At 37.6% G+C, this 10316-nt stretch overlaps 1 protein-coding gene across 1 annotated transcript in view; it reads right to left on the reverse strand.

Moving 5' to 3' along the window:
* cnot3b (CCR4-NOT transcription complex, subunit 3b) overlaps positions 1-8187 on the reverse strand; it is a 45448-nt gene extending 37261 nt beyond the window's left edge. The window contains exon 1 of the mRNA XM_056479568.1: positions 8049-8187. The gene's annotated coding sequence lies outside the window, so the exon portion shown is untranslated. The remainder of the gene's footprint in view (positions 1-8048) is intronic.
* Between the last annotated feature and the right edge of the window lie 2129 nt (positions 8188-10316).

The raw sequence follows: 10316 nt of genomic DNA on the forward strand, positions 1-10316 counted from the left end.
AAGATGATATGGCTATGGCAATATTAATAATGCATACTCTGAACCGCGGATCACAGGGTGCACCGAACAATTGGAGGACAACGAGACAATTTGTTTGTACCCCTAGTGGATACTATACGACAAAACAAAGCTTTTATAGAACAAAGAAAACTTTCACTCAGTCATCTCAGTCAGCCTGATCTTTATGTAAAAATGGCTCTTCAAAATAATGAATGAATCTCAGAACAAAGTCTACTTGCATCTCCAACTGATTACCTTTATGTTTTGCTTACAGATCATTTAGAATATTGATGCCTCGTTGTAAACTTTTATAGGCGTTTGTTAATGAATGATGTGTGGTTGCCTGGTGGACTTTTATTCTGAAGACATTTCCAGGCCCATAAACATGGCACGGCACAAAAAAATATGTGAATGGTTGGTTAACCTGTCAGACAAATAACATAGTGGCTGGTCCTTGACCAATAAACTTTAAAAGCGAGTGACCAAAGGCGTTAGTCCAAGGACTGACTTTGCAAGACTACTGATCATATCACTTTACATGACTAATGTGCAAGACATTAGCAATGTTTCCATCCAAAAATGCGAATTAAATTTATGTGCATAACTGGAATATCGCATATAAGACATGCGAGTAAAGCAGTGTTTTCATCCAAGTAGTCAAAGAGAACAAAATCGTCACTTCCTGATAGGGGTGTTAATTGTTTCTTCGGTGCACCGCGAAGCAGACGCGGACAATTCAGCATCGGTTCAGTAATAATCACAACCGGTTATTATGTACTGACGTCATTTATATCATATGCGCTCTGTTGCGAGGGAGGCGAGTGCGGGTATTTACAACACTACAGGCGCCAACTATTAAAAAATTTCACTGTGTGTGTTTTCTGGAAAGTCTTTCACTGGCACTTACAGCAGAAGCCCCTATTTCTCTGCGATTGAGGGAATGAAAGTACTCCATTTCTCTCTCTCTCTCACTGTGGCCCATTTCACCTGCTGGCGTGACTTCTCCTCTCGGCTGCTGCGTGACTTTTTATCCCTTCTCTTTTCTTCTCGGCTGTATGCATTCCCGCGGCTGTACCTGTGCATTGTTGCGGGACCCGACCAGATTTCATGCGGAGAGGGAATAAATTTCCGAATAAAGCGCGGAAGCAGTCATAACTCTGGTGTGATTTTAACAGGAGTGGGCGGTCTCACAATTTTGCACCCGAGCGAGCGAGCAAGCAAGCAAGCGCGGGGCGTGTGTGTGTGTGTGTGTGTGTGTGAGTGTGTGTGCGCGCGTGCGTGTTTGTTTGGTGCCGTCTATGTTTGTGTATGTGTGTGAATGAGAGACAGTGTGGTGCTGTGTGTCCATGTGTGTTGTGTGTGTGTGTGTGTGTGTTTATACAGACAGCTTGTTATAGCCACCCCCCAAAATACAACACTGTGTATGGAAAGCATCGTTAATGCACCGTTATGCACCGAAATATTGAATTGAACCGAATCGATGGCATGATAATCGTAACTGAACCAAACCGTGAGACTAGTATAGGTCCACACCTCTACTTCCTGATAATCTGCCGCAAAATATCAACAGTTAAAACAGAATTTGCTGCAGTAGAAGCTGCGTCAATTTTTTACATTATTTAATAAATGACTTTGACACGCATGAAAAAAGTCTTGGGAGTGTTTGAAGCCGCAAGACGCAGAGCCCAGATGCTCTTGACAATTCTAGAGGTCATTAATAATATAATAACACTAATACTGAAATGGTTAAGATGTTTTAGAATGACCAAAACAACATTTCAGATGTTTTACAATGTGCTCAGCCAGCTGGTTTGTCCATTCACACACAGTTTATCATCACATGATCTTTATAACAAAAATCACATGACTTTTTTAATTCACATACTGGAATTTGTTCGGTAAATGTGTTTCCATTGTAGTTTATGTGCATATTTTCTAATCAAATAAAAAGTTTATTCTACTCCATTGTGCTCATTCGTTTTTTATGCACATTTTCAAAATGTATGCGCATCTTGGTGTTTCCATCCACCTATTTTTATGTGCATCTCTAAACTGTGCATAAAAATAGGTGGATGGAAACGTAGCTAATCTGAGCTGTTACAAAAATCGCAAATGTAATTTTATTTCAATTTAGCATTCAGCCCAGCCATGTTGGTCAATCAGAGACGAGAAAACAGTGAGCATGTTTTTGTGTGTACAAACTGCAGTTTTGAAATTACCCATGATCGTTTGGACTTGCCCGTAGTTTGCTACGAGAAAATAACACACAAAAAGAAATCCCTGCCCCTACTCAATATTCAGTTTCAATAGGAAGTACATTAACATACTGAAATAAAGTCTCAGCATCTCACACAGACTTTAAAGCCCATGTTGGGGTGCAAACAAGCATGCCGGTGTGAAACATAAGGATGTGTGATCTCAGTCTAAGCTTAGAAAACTCGTTATTCTACACTTCGCACATCCCACATACTCAAGAATCGTAATAATGCAGGCAAGGTTATTACAAATTCAGAAATCTCAACAGTTTTCCTCAAGCAGCAAGTAGAAAAATCTTGTATGTTAAACGGAGGTTCTATCAAGATGCCAGATTGCACATCTTTGTTTTGTTCTGTAAATACAAAAGCTCTTGATGGTAAAGGTACATGACAGCAAAAAGCATACTTTGAAGTCTACATGCATTAATGATTAAATAGCCCCTTCTGAAGGACCTTCACACATAAATCCCTCTTGTACTGCACTGTCAAAGTGAAAACTGGTTGCAATGCATACAGAAGAGACTTGATTTTTAAAAAAGAATATTAGTTGTCTTTTGTCTTAACCCACTTCCTGCCAGTGAAAGGCAATTCAAAAGACAATATGCTGTTAAATTCAAGTAATTTTATATAGAGCTGGGCGAAAATATCGGTATCGATATTTATTTACTGAACACCATTGTCAATATTGATAAAAAAAGTTTCAGTATAAAGCCTGTAGTTTTTATAAAATGTGGCTGCTAAGCGCGTGCCTTGGAAGCAATGCCAATAGGCTTAGGGTGTAAGTTGTCATTTCCATGTGTATGAGAGCAACACAAGCGCGCACATGTGACGTGTATGCATTTTCCAGGCGCTCCTTGTTGAAAACATCTCAACTTTTCCGAATGCCGCGAGCGCACCGCGATTCATGCGAGTAGGACTAAGCAATCTGCTTCACTATTTGTATGGACTATACACAATCAGTAATAACGTCAGACTAATTACCTCAAACACAGCGCATCTAAACAATGCAGTGCTTTTTACTTTTCTCCATAAACTTGCATCGGAGCTGCAGCAATGTTTGGCCGTTTGTCATCCTCTGAGAAAACACTTGATGGTCACTTAGTTACGAGAGACGGCAGGTGTTTTAGCATAGTGGTAATGTAATCTTTCAACTTCACAATTTGTAATGTTGCAGTATGTATTTATATAAAGATGGTTAGTTCTTTTGCTTAAAGCTCAGAATTGACTCATAATTTGCTTTGTTTACAAAGTTTGAAGTTTACTGTATCATTATTATTCATCTACCGTAAAGCTTGCTTTTATTGTTCAGCATTTGCACTTTACCATTGCAAACACTTTGCAACATTTTAAGTTTAACAGTCTGTTTAACACTTACGTTTATTTTATTATTAAAGAGCTCAGATATTTTGTAAATATTTTGTTTTGATTATAAAAACTATTTGCCTTAGTAAGGTTGGTAAATTAAAATAAAGTGGTTAGATAACAAAACATCCTAATATTCCTAAATGTATTGCTAAAAATGTTCAACAATTATCAATATTGAATGATATGAAACATGATAGTGATAATTTTTGCAATATCGCCCAGCCCTCATTTCATATACATAGAAAGCATACTAAATGCAAGTAAAATATCCACTACTTTCATGTTTTAAATAATATGGTGTAAATAAAATGTTAAACGTGTGAAATACTGCTTGTGCCATATCCAGCATACAGATGTTTTTATCTATAAATTAAACATACTTACACAAACCTTCACTTAACAGTTTTTAGCATGCTCAGCTGGCAGATACACATATTTAAGAGGTTGTGAGTGAGTGACAGTGAAAGCGTGGATCGCAGGGCCCGAAATTTTATCTGTGCGACCTCAAAATATATTTGGGAGCATTTGGGCGAGTGCATAAAATTGGTGCCGTGCGACCAGTTTTCACAGCAAAATGTTCACCACATGCGCCGACATAGGAGACACTACGTGAATGTTTTTGCCAGCATTTACACTTTTCAAAGAGTGGATAAAAGACTTTCAGTGGTTAAAGTCCGCTATGAAAATGACTATAGCATTCACCGTAAAGCCAACGGGATGGAGATTTCAGGTAACTAACAGTGTTTGCCACTGAATCTACAGCATTTTAAGCACGAGATGTTTATTTAATCCTTCATTTAATCGCCACGATGCTGTCAGTCGTGCCACTGACACCACGTTCACCATAAAGAGCATGCATTCACTGAGATGAAACTAATATTGCAGCTCATGAAAAGACCGTTATTACTATTAAGATGACGTATGCAAATGATAAGCTATGTCAGTAGCATCTGTACAATATCAGACACCACCTGTAAGAACAGCACAGTTATTATCGCAGTTCATCTCATTTACGTCAAGCAGTGCGTGCAGGACCGGTGAGCACATGCAGATTTTTGTTTGTTAGTTTGTTTGTCATTAGTGTTAATTTCAAATGCAATGCATTTGTTAATATAAAACAGTGTAGTAACTGTGCTCATACTTATTGGTGGATGTGACTAAATTTTGTCTGGTGTGACTACATTTTTAAAGTTAGGAGCACCAGTGCTACCAAGAAAAAAGGTTAATTTCGAGCCCTGGGTCATATCTCTTGGTTTCAACTTTCATATTAAAATGCTGCTTCTTGTCAAAATTCAGATCAGGTGACTTTACATATTCGTTATTTCAACACAGGGCAGCATTTAAAACTCCATGGCTGTCTGTAGCGCAAAGTGTACTCGCCTGTCTCTAAAAGTTTGGATCTCAGAGAATGCACTGCCCTTATAGAGGTATAAATAAACAAAAACATAATGACACATACATCATACACACACAGACACACAAAAAAAAATTATCTAATTTTGCATCTATGAAAAATAGGAAATAGGAAACCGGAGCACCTGGAGGAAACCCAGGGAGAACATGCAAACTCCACACAAACTGTATAGAACAGTAATTTTCTAACAGCTGTGTAGTACATTTAAGTTCAAATGCAGTACCTACTGAGCATGTAGGCAGTTTCGGACGCAGCCCGTATGATACTTTTAACACCATTTGAAGACATACCTGTCAACATTGGGATGTAAAAATAAGGGATATGCCCACCATAATAAGGATCTAAAAAATCCCCAAAGTAGTAAATCTGTTCTCCTGGAGCTGTTTCATTGTAAATAAACACAGTTAAACGATCACTTATATGATTTATTATTATTATTATTTTACAAAAACAAAAAATAAATAGTACACATTAGCAACAAATAAATTAGCAAACAGCTCAGCTTATTAAAATTAATAGCTATTATAGAGTAATAGAATCAAGTTATCAAACCTCAATCTTTTCTTTACTGTATAACTTACACATTATGATTAAAGAGCAATGGATGAATCTCTTATTTATTTAGATTTATCATTTGATTACATTAAATAACAGTGGTGTCACTTTAAAAATGCACACATCTAACCTAATAATGAAAGCAGTGAATTGCTTTCCTAATTGTTTATGCTCATTTAGGACAAAATTGGTTCCGTTTGAAAAAAACCCACCATGATCGACATTTTTAGATGTTATTATTATTAAAAATGTGTATTTGTCTGTTCAAAACACACACCCAAAACCCAGACTCTGCTTTAAATCTGTTTTAAATCTATAGAATCCGTTTGGGAAACAGCATCTATTTATCACTATGGAGCATGTCAGCTGACAGTCACGACCACTATATAGGATTGCATAGGAGGGGTGACGGCACCTCAAATGAAAAGGAAAGGGAACACCACCATTTTATTTTTCAAAGTGTTTTCATGGCTAAATAAAATGAAAGCACAGAACAGACTCAAATTTGAGAGCAAGGGGCGGCCCCTGGTGGTTAGGCGGTATGGGTTGGAAATGCTTTGAGACATGATTTACTTCATATGCAAGTGAATTTATTAAGAGTGGTAATTCCGAAATAAAGACGTTATTCTCTATGTGCAACCAAACCAACACTGATGAAAGCAATGTAGTTTAATCAAAAAGCAAACTGACGCATCTCCGCGTGTGTGCAGAGAACCCGTGCGCCTCTCGCACGCGCTGGTCTTCTCCCGGTGCGAGTCCCGGTAGTTAGCATTCATGGTAAAAAAAATTGCTGCTCATGCACTGTAAAACCGGCATAACAGCCTTTTTTGTTTTGCAAGTCCACAAAACTAAAGTTTAAACAATATGATGGTGATCCTACTAAGCATGCCTCCTGATAGAATTTTTTGTATGAAGCAAAATGGAGGGATGACGAGTCAGGGAGGTAAGACCTAATAAACCTAATTCTCTGCCAAGTGTCATGTCTAAGACAACATATAATTCTATAAAAACATCTTTTTTTGTATTCTATTGAATTGTCTATAGAATTTCATTCAAATTAAATTAATATTCATGAAAAAGATTTCTTAAATGATCTTAGCATATCACTCCAGTTGTGTCTTAACATTGTTTTCAAGTTACACTTTGATTATTTAGAATAATAATTGTATAATAACAATGATACTTTTATTTATAATAAATATTTGCTTTGTATTATATATATATTTATTTTTTCAGGGGGGGGGGGGGGGGGGGGGGGTGCGTGCCCCAGTACAGCTTTATGTCTAGCAATGCTCCTGGATGCTGGATCAAGATCGTGTGGGGGGGTCAATTCGAGAACTTTTTTAAAATAATCTTAGCCTTTACATAGATTCTCTGATATTTCTTTTTAAAAATATATTTTATATATTATATTTTATTTTATATTTGTATTATTTAGTTTGTATTATTCTTTTTTTGCAATTTGTTTTTAAAATAGCAATGTAGTTATGGCAGAAAATATATTATATTATACGAAAATGTGCAGCATTTATGAAAAATGAAAGGGCTCTTCACCTTAAATTTGTTTCAGATAATTTTGTTAAAAAAATCGTGACTAAATCGTGAATAGTGAGATTAGTATCGGATCGATCGTGAGTCAGGTGAATCAATACATCCCTAAACTGTTAAATTTTGATGCCTAAAACACCATTTCGATTTGACATGCTTGATTTTGTAACTAAACAATACAAACAAACATGTCAAATTAATCAAGAAACAGCGAATGAGAAATCGAGATTTACTTGTGTTTTATCAGACACGTTCCCAGCTACAGTGCCAACGATCCAAACACAGCCGAGCAAGAAGCACAAGCTTGTGTGAAGAATGGCAATATTTCATGCATCCAAGCACTGCAGTTAGTACTGAATCAGAAACACAACATTGTATATGAAATGTGCTATTAAATCCACCAGCAGTCCTGATCCCAACATAAAGAAACAATAAACATGACAGCTGCACGTCAATCAAAATTCCCCGACACGGGCGCGCGCATCCATTGAGTTCTCGCAACAATATAACGAGTTGCAAAACACAACAGCTAGCAGATCCTCCATATGATCTCTTAACAGTTTAAAGTAAACCCCTAGTCCAGATGATAACAGCTCGTTTATGAATTTGAAATATTGCTAATGTTTCCCCAATGTGAAAGCACAATCTCTCAGTGTGTTTGCATGCATGTGGCTTCTTTTATGTTCTCCCATCCAACTTAACTCGCATGAGCGGTACTTTTTACGCATGTCGAGACACTTGTGTGATGATATTACCACTTTGGAGGAGTTAAAAACGCTCTGTTTCCAGCATGCGGCTCGTGAGCCTGTAGACCTGCTCGAGCTTTTTTTTGGCTGGAATACAAATTGGAAAGGAAAAGAAAAAGCAGCACGTAATTGAAGTGACGCTCGCACGCCGTGAGGATGTTGTACCTGATTTTCCTGAGTTTCACCTGGCCTCTTAATATCCCCTTCAGCTTCGCCACGATTCCTCCAACTTTTCACGGTATATTTTTTATTATTTCCTATTATTTCTATTCGTCAAACAATCACTTCTCGCATCAAAGATGGCCGCCAGGAACACCTCCTCCGCTGGTGCGCTGGAGGCGCGTAGACCCGCCTACTCGAAACGCTCTCGCCTCTCGTTGGATAAGAAGAGCTGTCCATCATCCAGCAGTAGTTGACAGCTTCCGCGCACAGAGAGTTATGGTTGGTGGGGTTAAAGGTGTACCGGGATGTCTTGAAAATGTCCAACCTACGGTGTGACCAATGTTTGTAAAATTCTCCATGTCATTTTTGCTAAAATTTTATTGAGGACACTGAACATATATATTTTATTGGCAGTTTTGGTAAGTCGTTTTGGAAAGCAGTGCGAGACTGGATGACAATAAAGAAGGTGGGTGCTTAAGGTTTGACTTTAACATTCAGTGACGGTTCTAGTTTAAATGGCACCCTGGGCGAACCACCCCATACACCCCCCCCCCCTAACTTATGTTTATTTTTCAATAAATATAACAATTTATTCATTCATTTATTTTCGGCATGGTCCCTTAATTAATCAGGGGTCGCCACAGCGTAATGAACCGCCAACTTATCCAGCATATGTTTCATGCAGCGGATGTCCTTCCAGCAGCAATCCATTATTTGGAAACACACATACACTACGGCCAATTTAGCCATGCAGGGGGGCCGGACAGGGACCACTTGTGCTTTTAGGGGGCACACTTTAACATACATCACAAATTACTTAAACAATTATTTGAAGTCATTTTTTTAATGCATCACTCTGCGGTATTCATAAACAAGATAATTAAATTTCTTAACCTTAATAATCTTCCATGTTTATTTATTTGACAAGTAACTTTGAATTGTTGTGGATAACGCCTCTAACATTCAAGTACATCAAGGCACATTTTTGCAGCTGTAAACTATAACAGATGTAGTTGAAGTCATTTTTTTTGCCCTTCCATTTTTGCCCTTCCATCCTAATTTAAAATGATGTTTTCCAGGTGATCTTTAATAAAACAAGGAAATCACAGTATTTCCTATAAAACAAAAAACAATTAATTCTGGAGTCATTCATTCATTTTCTTTTCAGCTTAGTCTCTTTATTAATCTGGGGTCACCACAGCGGAATGAACTGCCAACTTATCCAGCACGTTTTACACAGCGGATGCCCTTCCAGCCGCAACCCATCTCTGGGAAATATCCATACACACTCAGTCACACTCATACACTACAGACAATTTTAGCCTACCAAATTCACCTGTACTGCATGTCTTTGGACTGTGGGGGAAACCGGAGCACCCAGGGGAAACCCATGTGAGGGCAGGGAGAACATGCAAACTCCACACAGAAATGCCAACTGACCCAGCCGAGGCTCGAACCAGCGACCTTCTTGCTGCGAGGCGACAGCACTACCTACTGCGCCATTGCGTCGCCCTTTTGGAGTCATAATAAGTCTTATTTCTTATAGTTTATTTCTTGAATAAAAGCAGTTTTTAATTAAAAAAACATATTAAGGTCAGTATTATTAGCCTCCTTAAGAAATATTTGCTGTATTTATTAATTGTCTACACAACAAATCAGTTACACAATAACTTGACAAATTATTCTAACTTTCCAAGTTAACAGTTGTCTTTAAATTACACTTTAATCTGAATCAAAGACTATGAAATACTTAAAGGGACTTTGTCTGAATACAACTACCTTGCAAAATAACTAGTAAAATAGTATGCACTGACTGTGACCATGGAAAAGATAAAGAAAGTATTTATTAGAAATGAGTTAGTTAAACTATTATGTTTAAAAACGTGTTGTAAAAAATAATGTGTTTGAAGACTCGTGCTTTGTCACGACTGAAATCAAAAACGAATGAAGGCAAAACTAAATGAGCTGATTATTACTTTTACATGAGCGTGACTGAAAACTAAGCTTGAACAATGTGTTACATCTGTTCTTCGGTACTTGCTGACTTTTTGTAAAACTCAAGACTGCATTTCCTAACGTAAAACTGTACACTCAATTTTTTATTAATAATAGCCTCTGCATAGCCGAGGACTTTCAATATTAAGTTTTAAAATCGCTATTAAAGATGTCCAATATTTTTGGCATCAACAACATGAAAACATGAATCTATCCTGCCTTGTATCAACGGTTCAAGCTGGTGGTGGTGATGGTGTAATGGTGTGGGGGATATTG

Source organism: Danio aesculapii, chromosome 19, assembly GCF_903798145.1.
Source record: "Danio aesculapii chromosome 19, fDanAes4.1, whole genome shotgun sequence".
Lineage (NCBI taxonomy): Eukaryota > Metazoa > Chordata > Actinopteri > Cypriniformes > Danionidae > Danio > Danio aesculapii.